Source organism: Engystomops pustulosus, chromosome 1, assembly GCF_040894005.1.
Source record: "Engystomops pustulosus chromosome 1, aEngPut4.maternal, whole genome shotgun sequence".
NCBI classification, from domain to species: domain Eukaryota; kingdom Metazoa; phylum Chordata; class Amphibia; order Anura; family Leptodactylidae; genus Engystomops; species Engystomops pustulosus.
This window is the reverse complement of record NC_092411.1, coordinates 2,350,237-2,366,136: the sequence shown is the minus strand read 5'-3', so window position 1 is coordinate 2,366,136 and position 15,900 is coordinate 2,350,237. Positions and strand designations below refer to the sequence as shown.

The window sequence follows — 15,900 nt, the reverse complement described above, 5'->3', positions numbered from 1 at the left end:
ATGCTGGATGCGATCGGATTTTGGCGCATCGGCACCGGCTTGCAGGCAACAGAAATCAGGGGGCGTGGCCGTCGGACAACCCGACGGATTCGGACAAACCGCGGAATTTAAAAAAGGAATTGTGTCGCAAGATCAGCACTCACATGCACCAGGAAGAAGAAGGTGAACTCCGGCGGACCATCGGCCCAGCAGCGACACAGGATGGAACTCGGACGCACGATCTTAGTGAATCACGCCGGACCCGAATCCTCGTCGGACAACGCACCGCGGGATTGCGACAGGACAGGGTAAGTAAATCTGCCCCAGCCTCATGTCCTTGCACCATAACGCCCCCTATGGATGAGGTGAGAAAAAAATAACATGTGACCTCAAGAACTTGAGACATTGGGGCTCATTTACTTACCTGGTCCTGTCGTGATCCAGCGGCGCGTTGTCCTACGTGGATTCGGGTCTTCCAGCGATTCACTAAGGTCGTGCGCCCGATATCCTGCAGGTGTCGCTGCTGCGCTGAGGTCCGCCAGAGTTCACCTTCTTCCCGGTGCATGTGAGTGCTTGATTCGTTTTTTAAATTCAGCGGTTTTTCCGAATCCGTCGGGTGTTCCGACGGCCACGTTCCCCAGATTTCTGTCGCATGAAAGCCGGCGCCGATGCGCCACAATCCGATCGCGTGCTCCAAAATCCCAGGGCAAATCGGCGCAAATAGGAAAAATTCGGGAAACCCGGTGGAAAAAAGCGATTCGGACCCTTAGTAAATGAGCCCCATTGTGAAGAAGATGAGAACGCGGCTACAGGAAGCCAGGAGGCCCAGAAATGATGATCATCATCGTCACCAAATGATCATCAACAATGTCACCATCATCAATTTCCTCACCAACATCATTATCACCGTAATTATCACTAAAAATATAATCATCAATTTCATCACTATCCTCACCGCTATCACCATAAATATCACCCCGTAATCATCATCATCAGCAGCAGCATCATCCCTTTATCTTCACCATCATCACTACCTCTCCCATTGTCATCACTATTATCTTATCCCTCCCATCGTCATCGCTATCACCATCGTTATCTCGGTCGTCTTCAGCACCAGCTCTCCGTGTCTTACCAGTTCCTGCTCCAGTCCCTATGATTCCTCCAGATGTTGGGGTCTGGTCTTTTGGTGTCACTCCTTCGGCTCTGCTGTGTGCGGAGGGTGCACAGTGGAGGAGTGAAGTTCTGCATGTGGTGGGGGGCACTCGTGTGTGCGAAGGTCTTATCTCCAGTCATTCACATGCGCACGGACGCTGTTTGCCCTCATTTGCCTCCAAATACATTGACTGCTGAGCCCCGACTATCACCCCCTGCACCACTATTACCATGACAAAGCTGACAGCAGACTGACAGATGTGCCAGCGACCCCTGGAGAGGTCAGTGTGTGGACCCCCGGGTGTGTATGGACCACGGATAGACCTGTCCTGGTCGCTATGGGTCCCTCTTACCAGTTCTGGGTGAGATGTCCTCCATGGCGCCCTATAACCTGCATGTATGTGAGTGCAGGGGCCCCACAACATATGGGGGCCACTACCTGCTCCATTTCAGGTCGGTCCCGTACTAGTGCTGGAGGGTCCTGTGACCACCCTTCATTCACACTTGTGTCTAATCATTTGAGTGTTATTGGGGTGCAATCCTCTGCCTGGGGTCCATACAGGGACCTCTGGCCCCGCTCTATGCTACATATCAGTTCTGGCTGTTACTTAGAGATTTCAGGGTCTAAGGTGTGAAATGAGTCATCCCCGAGACCCCTCCAGACCCCCCATTGCCAGACCATATCTGTTTGGCTTTTCTGGGGCAATGTGCTGAGGGCTCCATAACGAAACAAGACAGGGGCACCAAGGCGGACACCCTGACCCCACCGGTGGCTAGGGAGATGATGGCGGATCAGCGGGTGGACACCCTGACCCCACCGGTGGCTAGGGAGATGATGGCGGATCAGCGGGTGGACACCCTGACCCCACCGGTGGCTAGGGACATGATGGCGGATCAGCGGGTGGACACCCTGACCCCACCGGTGGCTAGGGAGATGATGGCGGATCAGCGGGTGGATATCACCTGAGCAGATGTCACATGGGGGCGACAGCGGCTGATAGAGCGGTCACACTCCGCCGCCTCCGTACCAGTGTCCCTATTAATTCCCATCTCTAGATGATATTATTTCCATGCTTCACATCACTAATTATCCGGTCGGCGTCCGCACACCGGGGGAGCCGCACGCTCATTACTACAGATGAATTTTTAAAGATTTCAATTAATTCCGTCTCAGCATCACACGTGTCCCGACCCGTGTCCTCGCTGCAACATGCACATGACACGGATCCAAAGGGGGGAGAGGGCCCAAATATCCCTGAGCGACAGGGAAACTCCACAGCATCACCAATATCACACTACAATCAAGACCCCAAGCATAGTACCAAAACCTATAGTATCAAGACCTCCAACACCACAACCACATCCCTTCTGCCACACTATAACCTACACCACAACCACAGTAGCAAGACCAGAACCACAATACCATCACTGAACTGATTGCACTGATTGAACTTGATTAGGAAATGCACACGACTGTCTATATAAGATCTCACAGCTCACAGTGCAGGTCACAGCACAAGAGAATCATGAGGTCTAAGGAACTGCCCAAGGAGCTCAGAGGCAGAATTGTGTCAAGGCATAGATCTGGCCAAGGTTGCAAAAGAATTTTGCAGCATTCAAGGTTCCTAAGAGCACAGTGGCCTCCATAATCCTTAAATGGAAGAAGTTTGGGACGACCACAACTCTTCTTCTATCTGGCTTGTGGGTGGGAGAGGAGCCTTGGTGATGGAGGTAAAGAAGACCCCAGGATCCCTGTGTCTGAGCTCCAGAGATGCAGCAGGTAGACGGTAGTCACCTATCACTGCAGCCTCCAGCAGTCGGGGCTTTATGGCAGAGTCTGGAAGCTTCTCCCCAGTGCACGACACATGAAGGATCCAGACTATGAGAAATAAGATTCTCTCTGGAGATTGGACTTTTTGGTGTTAATTCTAAGCGGTGGAGAAAACACTTGCCAAATACAATCCCAGCAGTGACACATGGGGGGCAGCATCATGCTATGGGGGGCAGCATCATGCTATGGGGGGGGGCAGCACCATGCTATGGGGGGCAGCATCATGCTATGGGGGGCAGCATCAGGCTATGGGGGGCAGCATCAGGCTATGGGGGGCAGCATCGGGCTATGGGGGGCAGCATCATGCTATGGGGGGCAGCATCATGCTATGGGGGGCAGCATCATGCTATGGGGGGCAGCATCATGCTATGGGGGGCAGCATCATGCTATGGGGGGGCAGCATCAGGCTATGGGGGGCAGCAACATGCTATGGGGGGCAGCATCAGGCTATGGGGGGCAGCATCAGGCTATGGGGGGGGCAGCATCAGGCTATGGGGGGCAGCAACATGCTATGGGGGGCAGCATCAGGCTATGGGGGGGCAGCATCATGCTATGGGGGGCAGCATCAGGCTATGGGGGGCAGCATCATGCTATGGGGGGCAGCATCAGGCTATGGGGGGCAGCATCAGGCTATGGGGGGCAGCATTATGCTATGGGGGGCAGCATCATGCTATGGGGGGCAGCATCATGCTATGGGGGGCAGCATCATGCTATGGGGGGCAGCATCATGCTATGGGGGGGGCAGCATCATGCTATGGGGGGCAGCATCGGGCTATGGGGGGCAGCATCATGCTATGGGGGGCAGCATCATGCTATGGGGGGCAGCATCATGCTATGGGGGGCAGCATCATGCTATGGGGGGGCAGCATCAGGCTATGGGGGGCAGCAACATGCTATGGGGGGCAGCATCAGGCTATGGGGGGCAGCATCATGCTATGGGGGGGGCAGCATCAGGCTATGGGGGGCAGCAACATGCTATGGGGGGCAGCATCAGGCTATGGGGGGGCAGCATCATGCTATGGGGGGCAGCATCAGGCTATGGGGGGCAGCATCATGCTATGGGGGGCAGCATCAGGCTATGGGGGGCAGCATCAGGCTATGGGGGGCAGCATTATGCTATGGGGGGCAGCATCATGCTATGGGGGGCAGCATCATGCTATGGGGGGCAGCATCATGCTCTGGATGAGAACCTCTTCCAGATGCTCCGGACCTCAGACTGGGCCGAACCTTTCAACAAGACACTGACCCAAAGCACACGGATAAAATAACAAAGCAGAAGCTCCAGAACATCTCTGTGACCATTCCTGACCGGACCAGCCAGAACCTGGACCTAAACCCAATGGAGCATCTCTGGAGAGACTGGAGAATGGCCTCCACCAATGTTCACCATCCAACCTGAGGACCTGGAGAGGAGGAGGCCGAGGTCCCCAAATCCAGGGGGGAGGAACTTGTAGCATCTTCCCAAGAAGCCTCCGGGCTGCACCGGCTCCAACGCTTCTACATTTCTGTCAGGATTTGGGGCAAAAAAAAACTTTTTTGATCTTACCAATCGGCTGCAATGACACAAAGTGTGAATAAAGGGGTGAGAATACGTTCCGTCCCCTGTACAGATAATATATTACATGTATATATATAACAACCAGCCATGAGGAACAATAGGCCCAGCCACAGTTACCCCAGAGGAGGCATTACTACCCCTGCAGAGCAGCCGAGGGTCCTGGAGACTGCAGGGGCACCAGTGCTGAGCGTGTACCATATGGTAGCGGGGGACTTACCAATGTCCGGACAGCGTGCGACTCCTGGATTAACTCTTTACCCCCCCCTCCCCTTCCTCCGGTCATGATCCTTATCCTGAATCAGTTACACTGTATCAATAATTAATGTGTTGGATACACAGAGCGGCTCGGATACGTCTCTACACTTATCAGATGACGGATACGATACCCCCACCCCTCCCCCTCTAATCTGCCCGCTCAGCAAAATCACAGCATCGCTGCCTGCAACTAAACCTGATGATGGCGCCAAAGAGTCTGGGCAAATAGAGGGGGCACCCAGCACCCACAATACACTGCAGGACATCACACCGAGGGCACCCAGCACACATAATACAATGCAGGACATCACACTGAGGGCACCCATCACCCACAATACACTGCAGGACATAGCACTGATGGCACCCATCACCCACAATACACTGCAGGACATCACACCGAGGACACCCATCACCCACAATACACTGCAGGACATCACACTGAGGGCACCCATCACCCACAATACACTGCAGGACATCACACCGAGGGCACCCAGCACCCACAATACACTGCAGGACATAGCACTGAGGACACCCATCACCCACAATACACTGCAGGACATCACACCGAGGGCACCCAGCACCCACAATACACTGCAGGACATCACACTGAGGGCCCTCATCACCCACAATACACTGCAGGACATCACACTGAGGGCACCCAGCACCCACAATACACTGCAGGACATCACACTGAGGGCACCCATCACCCACAATACACTGCAGGACACCACACTGAGGGCACCCATCACCCACAATACACTGCAGGACATCACACTGAGGGCACCCATCACCCACAATACACTGCAGGACATCACACTGAGGGCACCCATCACCCACAATACACTGCAGGACATCACACTGAGGGCACCCATCACCCACAATACACTGCAGGACATCACACTGAGGGCACCCATCACCCACAATACACTGCAGGACATCACACCGAGGGCACCCAGCACCCACAATACACTGCAGGACATCACACCGAGGGCACCCAGCACCCAGAATACACTGCAGGACATCACACCGAGGGCACCCAGCACCCACAATACACTGCAGGACATCACACTGAGGGCACCCAGCACCCACAATACACTGCAGGACATCACACTGAGGGCACCCAGCACCCACAATACACTGCAGGACATCACACTGAGGGCACCCATCACCCACAATACACTGCAGGACATCACACTGAGGGCACCCAGCACCCACAATACACTGCAGGACATCACACTGAGGGCACCCATCACCCACAATACACTGCAGGACACCACACTGAGGGCACCCATCACCCACAATATACTGCAGGACATCACACTGAGGGCACCCATCACCCACAATACACTGCAGGACATCACACTGAGGGCACCCATCACCCACAATACACTGCAGGACATCACACTGAGGGCCCCCATCACCCACAATACACTGCAGGACATCACACTGAGGGCACCCATCACCCACAATACACTGCAGGACATCACACTGAGGGCACCCATCACCCACAATACACTGCAGCACATCACACTGAGGACACCCATCACCCACAATACAATGCAGGACATCACACTGAGGGCACCCAGCACCCACAATACACTGCAGGACATCACACTGAGGGCACCCATCACCCACAATACACTGCAGGACACCACACTGAGGGCACCCATCACCCACAATACACTGCAGGACATCACACTGAGGGCCCCCAGCACCCACAATACACTGCAGGACATCACACTGAGGGCACCCATCACCCACAATACACTGCAGGACATCACACTGAGGGCACCCATCACCCACAATACACTGCAGCACATCACACTGAGGACACCCATCACCCACAATACAATGCAGGACATCACACTGAGGGCACCCAGCACCCACAATACACTGCAGGACATCACACTGAGGGCACCCATCACCCACAATACACTGCAGGACATCACACTGAGGGCACCCATCACCCACAATACACTGCAGGACATCACACTGAGGGCACCCATCACCCACAATACAATGCAGGACATCACACCGAGGGCACCCAGCACCCACAATACACTGCAGGACATCACACTGAGGGCACCCATCACCCACAATACACTGCAGGACATCACACCGAGGGCACTGGGACTTGTAGTACATCTACCATAGCATGCTGGGGCTTGTAGTACCTGTAACATAGCATGCTGGGGCTTGTAGTACCTGTAACATAGCATGCTGGGGCTTGTAGTACCTCTGTTGTAGCATATTAGGATTTGTAGTCCCCCCCCCCCCCCCGATTCTATCAGGACCTGCTGGGACTTGTAGTTCTGATATGATTCTGCATGGTGTACTCACAGATCCGCAGTGTGGCCCGTGCGCTGCCCGGAGGAGCCTGAGACTGAGGAGGGAGAGCAGGGGGTCCCGGCCTCTAATCCCCCCAACATGATTGATGAATTCTTTCATAAGACATTGAATGGAAATGAGTGTGTAAGGAGATCAGAGGCATGTGACCCTCCAGAGGGCGAGGAATGTGCCGGGTGACAGCCCCCCACCACCAGACCCCCGCATTCCTGAGAACAAGCCCGAGAGCCACAGGCACTGCCCGGATTATGTGCTCTTACATGGGACTGCAGGACACATCTACTACATGATCTGTACTCAGAGATATCACTGTGTTATCTGTGCTCTTACATGGGACTGCATGTCACATCTACTACATGATCTGTACTCAGAGATATCGCTGTGTTATCTGTGGTGTTACATAGGACTGCAGGACACATCTACTACATGATCTGTACTCAGAGAGATATCACTGTGTTATCTGTGGTGTTACATAGGACTGCAGGACACATCTACTACATGATCTGTACTCAGAGATATCACTGTGTTATCTGTGGTGTTACATAGGACTGCAGGACACATCTACTACATGATCTGTACTCAGAGATATCACTGTGTTATCTGTGCTGTTACATAGGACTGCAGGACACATCTACTACATGATCTGTACTCAGACATATCACTGTGTTATCTGTGGTGTTACATAGGACTGCAGGACACATCTACTACATGATCTGTACTCAGAGATATCACTGTGTTATCTGTGGTGTTACATAGGACTGCAGGACACATCTACTACATCAGGGGTAGGGAACCTATGGCTCTGGAGCCATATGTGGCTCTTTCGATGGCTGCATCTGGCTCTCAGACAAATCACTGATTTATAGCAATCGCCAGTGTGTACATGTAAGACAAACACAGCGATGATCACTGGATGCAGGCCGGGATGTTACCACTGCCTGCATTCTTAGTGTGACCCAGGCACCATCGCCGCACCGTTGCTTAGGTGACCGCGCCTGTGTCATAGAGTAGAGCAGCATCCACTCCACTGTATGACCCAGGCCCCATTGCCGAAGCAATGATGGCAGCGGCGCCTGGGTCATAGAGAAGAGCGTTGGAGTGATGAGAAGCCACTGAAAGGAGACAGGTAGGTGAGTATTCCCTTTTTATTTGTTGCGACTACCTATCTACTGGGGGCGGGTATGTGCTGCCACTACCTATCTACTGGGTCCTGAGGGCATGTGATGGGGCTACCTGTCTATTGGGGGATATTTGCTATGACTACCTATCTAACTTGGGCATGTGCTCTGGCTACCTATATAATGGGGTCATGTGTTGTGGCTACCTATCTACTGGGAGGCATGTGCTGTGGCTACCTATACACTGGGGAGAATGTGCTGTGTCTACCTATACACTGGGGAGCATGTGCTGTGTCTACCTTTCTACTGGGGGGTCATGTGCTGTGACTACCTTTCTACTAAGGGCATTTGCTGGGGCTATCTATCTACTGGAGGAATGTGCTATGACTACCTATCTACTGGGGAGCATGTACTGAGGGTACCTATCTACTGGCAGGCATGTGCTGTGGCTACCTATCTACTGGGGTCAATGTGCTGTGGCTACCTATTTACTAGCAGGCATGCAATTCTGCTACCTATCTACTATGGGGCATGTGACATGATTATTAATATACTGGGGGGGCATGCGCTGTGGCTACCTATCTACTGGGAGGCATGTGCTGTGGCTACCTATTTACTAGCAGGCATGCAATGGTGCTACCTATCTACTATGAGGCATGTGCCGTGATTACTAATATACTGGGGGGGCATGTGGTGTTGCTACCTATCTACTATGGGTCATGTGCTGGGGCTATCTGTCTATTTGGGTGCATGTGCTGGGGCTACATATCTACTGGGAACATGTACTGAGGCTACCTATCTACTGGGGTGCATGTGCCGTGGCTACCTATTTACTGGGGGTTATGTGATGTGGCTACCTATCTACTGGGGGCATGTACTGGGGCTAGCTATCTACTGGGCGGCATGTGCTGGGCCTACCTAGTTACTGGACCCCATGTGATGTGGCTACCTATCTAGTGAGGGGCAGGTGCTTTGGCTGCCCATTTACTGGAGGCCATGTTCTGCTGTTACCTATCTACTGGGGGGCATGTGCTGTGGCTACCTATCTACTAGTGGGCCATGTACTTGGGCTACCTATCTACTAGAGGGGGAAGTGCTGTGGCTACCTATCTACTGGGGGACATGTGCCGTGGCTACCTATCTACTGGGGGGAATTTGCATATTGTATGGCTCTCACAGAATTACAGTTTAAAATATGTGGTGTTCACGGCTCTCTCAGCCAAAAAGGTTCCTGACCCCTGTACTACATGATCTGTACTCAGAGATATCACTGTGTTATCTGTGCTGTTACATAGGACTGCAGGACACATCTACTACATGATCTGTACTCAGAGATATCACTGTGTTATCTGTGGTGTTACATAGGACTGCAGGACACTACTACATGATCTGTACTCAGAGATATCACTGTGTTATCTGTGGTGTTACATGGGACTGCAGGATACATCTACTACATGATCTGTACTCAGAGATATCACTGTGTTATCTGTGGTGTTACATAGGACTGCAGGACACATCTACTACATGATCTGTGCTCAGAGATATCACTGTGTTATCTGTGGTGTTACATGGGACTGCAGGTCACATCTACTACATGATCTGTACTCAGAGATATCACTGTGTTATCTGTGGTGTTACATAGGACTGCAGGACACATCTACTACATGATCTGTACTCAGAGATATCACTGTGTTATCTGTGGTGTTACATAGGACTGCAGGACACATCTACTACATGATCTGTACTCAGAGATATCACTGTGTTATCTGTGCTGTTACATGGGACTGCAGGATACATCTACTACATGATCTGTACTCAGAGATATCACTGTGTTATCTGTGGTGTTACATAGGACTGCAGGACACATCTACTACATGATCTGTACTCAGAGATATCACTGTGTTATCTGTGGTGTTACATAGGACTGCAGGACACATCTACTACATGATCTGTACTCAGAGATATCACTGTGTTATCTGTGGTGTTACATAGGACTGCAGGACACATCTACTACATGATCTGTACTCAGAGATATCACTGTGTTATCTGTGGTGTTACATAGGACTGCAGGACACATCTACTACATGATCTGTACTCAGAGATATCACTGTGTTATCTGTGCTGTTACATAGGACTGCAGGGCACATCTACTACATGATCTGTACTCAGAGATATCACTGTGTTATCTGTGGTGTTACATGGGACTGCAGGACACATCTACTACATGATCTGTACTCAGAGATATCACTGTGTTATCTGTGCTGTTACATAGGACTGCAGGGCACATCTACTACATGATCTGTACTCAGAGATATCACTGTGTTATCTGTGGTGTTACATAGGACTGCAGGACACTACTACATGATCTGTACTCAGAGATATCACTGTGTTATCTGTGGTGTTACATAGGACTGCAGGATACATCTACTACATGATCTGTACTCAGAGATATCACTGTGTTATCTGTGGTGTTACATAGGACTGCAGGATACATCTACTACATGATCTGTACTCGGAGATATCACTGTGTTATCTGTGCTGTTACATAGGACTGCAGGACACATCTACTACATGATCTGTACTCAGAGATATCACTGTGTTATCTGTGGTGTTACATAGGACTGCAGGACACATCTACTACATGATCTGTACTCAGAGATATCACTGTGTTATCTGTGGTGTTACATAGGACTGCAGGACACATCTACTACATGATCTGTACTCAGAGATATCACTGTGTTATCTGTGGTGTTACATAGGACTGCAGGTTACATCTACTACATGATCTGTACTCAGAGATATCACTGTGTTATCTGTGGTGTTACATGGGACTGCAGGTCACATCTACTACATGATCTGTACTCAGAGATATCACTGTGTTATCTGTAGTGTTACATAGGACTGCAGGACACTACTACATGATCTGTACTCAGAGATATCACTGTGTTATCTGTGGTGTTACATAGGACTGCAGGATACATCTACTACATGATCTGTACTCAGAGATATCACTGTGTTATCTGTGGTGTTACATAGGACTGCAGGACACATCTACTACATGATCTGTACTCGGAGATATCACTGTGTTATCTGTGGTGTTACATAGGACTGCAGGACACATCTACTACATGATCTGTACTCAGAGATATCACTGTGTTATCTGTGGTGTTACATAGGACTGCAGGACACATCTACTACATGATCTGTACTCAGAGATATCACTGTGTTATCTGTGGTGTTACATAGGACTGCAGGATACATCTACTACATGATCTGTACTCAGAGATATCACCGTGTTATCTGTGCTGTTACATGGGACTGCAGGACACACCTACTACATGATCTGTACTCAGAGATATAACTGTGTTATCTGTGGTGTTACATAGGACTGCAGGACACATCTACTACATGATCTGTACTCAGAGATATCACTGTGTTATCTGTGCTGTTACATAGGACTGCAGGGCACATCTACTACATGATCTGTACTCAGAGATATCACTGTGTTATCTGTGGTGTTACATGGGACTGCAGGACACATCTACTACATGATCTGTACTCAGAGATATCACTGTGTTATCTGTGCTGTTACATAGGACTGCAGGGCACATCTACTACATGATCTGTACTCAGAGATATCACTGTGTTATCTGTGGTGTTACATAGGACTGCAGGACACTACTACATGATCTGTACTCAGAGATATCACTGTGTTATCTGTGGTGTTACATAGGACTGCAGGATACATCTACTACATGATCTGTACTCAGAGATATCACTGTGTTATCTGTGGTGTTACATAGGACTGCAGGACACATCTACTACATGATCTGTACTCAGAGATATCACTGTGTTATCTGTGGTGTTACATAGGACTGCAGGACACATCTACTACATGATCTGTACTCAGAGATATCCCTGTGTTATCTGTGGTGTTACATAGGACTGCAGGATGCATCTACTACATGATCTGTACTCAGAGATATCACTGTGTTATCTGTGGTGTTACATAGGACTGCAGGACACATCTACTACATGATCTGTACTCAGAGATATCACTGTGTTATCTGTGGTGTTACATAGGACTGCAGGTCACATCTACTACATGATCTGTACTCAGAGATATCACTGTGTTATCTGTGGTGTTACATAGGACTGCAGGACACATCTACTACATGATCTGTACTCAGAGATATCACCGTGTTATCTGTGCTGTTACATGGGACTGCAGGACACACCTACTACATGATCTGTACTCAGAGATATAACTGTGTTATCTGTGGTGTTACATAGGACTGCAGGGCACATCTACTACATGATCTCTACTCAGAGATATCACTGTGTTATCTGTGGTGTTACATGGGACTGCAGGACACATCCACTACATGATCTGTACTCAGAGATATCACTGTGTTATCTGTGGTGTTACATAGGACTGCAGGACACATCTACTACATGATCTGTACTCAGAGATATCACTGTGTTATCTGTGGTGTTACATAGGACTGCAGGTCACATCTACTACATGATTTGTACTCAGAGATATCACTGTGTTATCTGTGGTGTTACATAGGACTGCAGGACACATCTACTACATGATCTGTACTCAGAGATATCACTGTGTTATCTGTGGTGTTACATAGGACTGCAGGACACATCTACTACATGATCTGTACTCAGAGATATCACTGTGTTATCTGTGGTGTTACATAGGACTGCAGGTCACATCTACTACATGATTTGTACTCAGAGATATCACTGTTATCTGTGGTGTTACATGGGACTGCAGGACACATCTACTACATGATCTGTACTCAGAGATATCACTGTGTTATCTGTGGTGTTACATAGGACTGCAGGACACATCTACTACATGATCTGTACTCAGAGATATCACTGTGTTATCTGTGCTGTTACATAGGACTGCAGGACACATCTACTACATGATCTGTACTCGGAGATATCACTGTGTTATCTGTAGTGTTACATAGTGTTATATAATAACCGGCCAGTGCTCATATATAATAACCGGCCGCTGCTCATATATAATAACCGGCCGCTGCTCATATATAATAACCGGCCGCTGCTCATATATAATAACCGGCCGCTGCTCATATATAATAACCGGCCAGTGCTCATATATAATAACCGGCCGCTGCTCATATATAATAACCGGCCGCTGCTCATGTATAATAACCGGCCGCTGCTCATGTATAATAACCGGCCGCTGCTCATGTATAATAACCGGCCGCTGCTCATATATAATAACCGGCCGCTGCTCATGTATAATAACCGGCCAGTGCTCATATATAATAACCGGCCAGTGCTCATATATAATAACCGGCCGCTGCTCATGTATAATAACCGGCCAGTGCTCATATATAATAACCGGCCAGTGCTCATATATAATAACCGGCCGCTGCTCATATATAATAACCGGCCGCTGCTCATGTATAATAACCGGCCGCTGCTCATATATAATAACCGGCCGCTGCTCATGTATAATAACCGGCCAGTGCTCATATATAATAACCGGCCAGTGCTCATATATAATAACCGCCCGCTGCTCATATATAATAACCGGCCGCTGCTCATATATAATAACCGGCCAGTGCTCATATATAATAACCGGCCAGTGCTCATATATAATAACCGGCCGCTGCTCATATATAATAACCGGCCAGTGCTCATATATAATAACCGCCCGCTGCTCATATATAATAACCGCCCGCTGCTCATATATAATAACCGGCCGCTGCTCATATATAATAACCGGCCAGTGCTCATATATAATAACCGGCCAGTGCTCATATATAATAACCGGCCGCTGCTCATATATAATAACCGGCCGCTGCTCATATATAATAACCGGCCGCTGCTCATATATAATAACCGGCCGCTGCTCATATATAATAACCGTCCAGTGCTCATATATAATAACCGGCCAGTGCTCATATATAATAACCGGCCGCTGCTCATGTATAATAACCGGCCGCTGCTCATATATAATAACCGGCCGCTGCTCATATATAATAACCGGCCGCTGCTCATGTATAATAACCGGCCGGTGCTCATATATAATAACCGGCCGCTGCTCATATATAATAACCTGCCGCTGCTCATATATAATAACCGGCCGCTGCTCATATATAATAACCGGCCGCTGCTCATATATAATAACCGGCCAGTGCTCATGTATAATAACCGGCCGCTGCTCATATATAATAACCGGCCAGTGCTCATATATACTAACCGGCCGCTGCTCATATATAATAACCGGCCGCTGCTCATATATAATAACCGGCCAGTGCTCATATATAATAACCGGCCGCTGCTCATATATAATAACCGGCCGCTGCTCATATATAATAACCGTCCAGTGCTCATATATAATAACCGTCCAGTGCTCATATATAATAACCGGCCAGTGCTCATATATAATAACCGGCCGCTGCTCATGTATAATAACCGGCCGCTGCTCATATATAATAACCGGCCGCTGCTCATATATAATAACCGGCCGGTGCTCATGTATAATAACCGGCCAGTGCTCATATATAATAACCGGCCAGTGCTCATATATAATAACCGGCCAATGCTCATATATAATAACCGGCCAGTGCTCATATATAATAACCGGCCAGTGCTCATATATAATAACCGGCCGCTGCTCATATATAATAACCGGCCGGTGCTCATATATAATAACCGGCCGCTGCTCATGTATAATAACCGGCCGCTGCTCATATATAATAACCGGCCGGTGCTCATATATAATAACCGGCCGCTGCTCATATATAATAACCGGCCGCTGCTCATATATAATAACCGGCCAGTGCTCATATATAATAACCGGCCAGTGCTCATGTATAATAACCGGCCGCTGCTCATATATAATAACCGGCCGCTGCTCATATATAATAACCGGCCGCTGCTCATATATAATAACCGGCCAGTGCTCATGTATAATAACCGGCCGCTGCTCATGTATAATAACCGGCCAGTGCTCATATATAATAACCGGCCGCTGCTCATATATAATAACCGGCCAGTGCTCATATATAATAACCGGCCAATGCTCATATATAATAACCGGCCGCTGCTCATATATAATAACCGGCCAGTGCTCATATATAATAACCGGCCTCTGCTCATATATAATAACCGGCCACTGCTCATATATAATAACCGGCCGCTGCTCATGTATAATAACCGGCCAGTGCTCATATATAATAACCGGCCAGTGCTCATATATAATAACCGGCCAGTGCTCATATATAATAACCGGCCAGTGCTCATATATAATAACCGGCCAGTGCTCATATATAATAACCGGCCAGTGCTCATGTATAATAACCGGCCGCTGCTCATATATAATAACCGGCCGCTGCTCATATATAATAACCGGCCAGTGCTCATATATAATAACCGGCCAGTGCTCATATATAATAACCGGCCAGTGCTCATGTATAATAACCGGCCGCTGCTCATATATAATAACCGGCCGCTGCTCATATATAATAACCGGCCGCTGCTCATGTATAATAACCGGCCGCTGCTCATGTATAATAACCGGCCGCTGCTCATGTATAATAACCGGCCGCTGCTCATATATAATAACCGGCCGCTGCTCATATATAATAACCGTCCAGTGCTCATGT

General features: G+C 49.1%; 1 protein-coding gene across 8 annotated transcripts in view; it reads right to left on the bottom strand.

Moving 5' to 3' along the window:
• Positions 1-15,900, bottom strand: part of CNTFR (ciliary neurotrophic factor receptor) — a 313,015-nt gene that overhangs the window by 185,448 nt on the left and 111,667 nt on the right. Inside the window, exon 1 of one of the 8 annotated variants that reach the window (XM_072132730.1) lies at positions 7,116-7,201. The exons of the other annotated variants lie outside the window; for them this stretch is intronic. The gene's annotated coding sequence lies outside the window, so the exon portion shown is untranslated. Of the gene's footprint in view, positions 1-7,115; positions 7,202-15,900 lie in introns of those variants that run through there. 8 annotated transcript variants of the gene reach the window in all.